Here is a 2310-nt window from a genome sequence, read left to right as displayed (position 1 = left end):
AATTACTAATTTTTTGTTTGTCAATTACATTTCTATTAAAATTAGTAATATCAAAAAATATTTCAAATTTAATATTATCAAAAAAAAATAAAAAAAATTATATAAGGAATAATTTGATTAATTTTTAAAATTTTAGGGATGAAAATGACTTATGTCTGAATTTTCAATGACTAACGTGGCATTAACCCACCACGTCATTATCCAACTGACGGAAGGACTAACGTGACCAAGTCGTGTATCTTTCGGGACGATTTCGATTAATTTTGTCTTTCAAGAATCAAAATAGAAATTGAGGTATCTTTCAAGGACGATTTTGACTATTAACTCTAACAAGTATTCATTGAGATTTTTTACGAAAAAAAAAAGTTTCCATAAATATAAAGTTAAATGACACTTATAGATATAAAAAACATAAGATTTATATAAAAAAAAAATCTAAATATCATCTATATATAAAAAACTGTAAATTGATAGAAGTCTAATATTTACATTATGTTTGGATCAAAAGAATTTGGGAAGAAAAAAATATAGAGAAGAAAAATGAATGAAAAAATAATTTTTTTCTTTGATTGGATAAGAAGAGAAATTGGTGGAAGAGAAAAAAAAGTGACGTGGGGTCATGTCAAAATTTTTTCCTCAACCATGCAAAAAAAATTGATGAAAAATTAGCAAATTACAAACTTATTCTTTGTATGACATAGAAAAAGTAATAATAAATTATAATTTATATATAATATAGGTAAGGATATTAATATAATTTTATTCTATTATAATTTTTTTTTCTTATTTTTTCTTTCATCCAAACAAAAAAAAAATTTTATTTTCTTTTTATCTATTTTCTCTTGATCCAAACAATACCCAAAAAAAAATTCACTTTTTTTTTATTTTTTTCATTTTCTTTTCTCCTATTTTCTTTTTTTTTTTCATTTTCCATCTTATATCCAAACAATAACTTAATTCCAAAGAATCTTAATAAATAAAAACAAAATAACTCTAATTTTTTTTGTTTCTAACTTTACAAAAACATAAAAATAACTTTTTTTTCTTTCAAACAAATCTGAGTACTTTTCAAATTCATAAAAATTTTCATAAATAACAAGTCTCCTTTAGAGTAACTTCTTCTGAATATAAAAAAATATGTAGTACCAAAATCAAAATACCCATAAAAAAATATTATACTATAAAAGAAAAGAAATAAATACCAAAACATTATTGAAATCTAGATCAAAGATTGAAAATAGAAAAATTAAAAATAAAAATATGAAAAATAAAGAAAGGATAGAAAAAGGGGAAGAAAAGAAAGAGCAAGGACAAGAATAGAGAATAAAAAAGATGATGAATTAGAAATAAAAAGAAAAATTAGAGAAAAGAGAAAGAAAAAAGGAAAAAAGGAAGAGGATGAGAAAAAAGAAAGTGAGACAAGGAGAGAATGATACGGATAAAGGTATGAGTAGTATTAATGAATGAAAGAAAAAATATAATGAGTGTATATTTAGTATGTGTATATAAAAGAGGAGAATCAGCAGCTTTAGTTGCATAAAATAATGAAAAATAGGGTGATAAGAGAAGAGAAAATTCTCAGTCACCTGCACAAAAGAAATAAATCTATAAATAAGAAAAGAAGAACCAACAATAAAAATTTTAGAGAGAAATTCAAAGAGTAGAAGTCAGAAAGAAAAAGTGAGCTCACTATGCACAATGTCAACTTCTATTTTCTTTCATCTATTTGTTTCGACATTTAATTTATTGGCAATGTTAGTTAGACCCTTTTTTTCAAGCCGTTTCTCAACTGTACAACCTTCTCTTGTTTATTTTTTCTCCTCAAAGTATCAATACCTTCCTCATTTAAAGGACTTTGCCCTTGAAGTCAAAAATGGAATATTGTGCCTGCATCTCTTCATAAAATTCCCAAGTAATTTCGTCAGCTGTCATATTTTATTATATCACCAAGATTTTTTCTTGCCATTTATCATATTGCTTGATTATGTGATATTCTAAGACCATGTGTAGCTGCAGTTTGCACCCATTCTCATCCATTAATAATGGAGTTGGAATGATTGCAAAAGTGGACAGTCCCTCACATTTTTTTAACAATGGGATATGAAATACTGGGTGAATTTTGGCTGATAAGGATATCTCGAATTTATATGCCACTTTGCCGATTCTAAAAATGATGGAGAAGGGACCAAAATAACATATTGATAATTTCTTATTCTTCTAGAGAGTAACTGATCGCTGAAGATAAGATTGTAATTTCATATACACGAATCACCCACATTGAATTCTACCTCTCGTCGCTTCCCATTAGTT

This window comes from Arachis ipaensis, chromosome B2 (genome assembly GCF_059453495.1).
Source record: "Arachis ipaensis isolate K30076 ecotype BB chromosome B2, ASM5945349v1, whole genome shotgun sequence".
Taxonomy (NCBI): domain Eukaryota; kingdom Viridiplantae; phylum Streptophyta; class Magnoliopsida; order Fabales; family Fabaceae; genus Arachis; species Arachis ipaensis.
Note: the sequence above shows the minus strand (reverse complement) of the source record.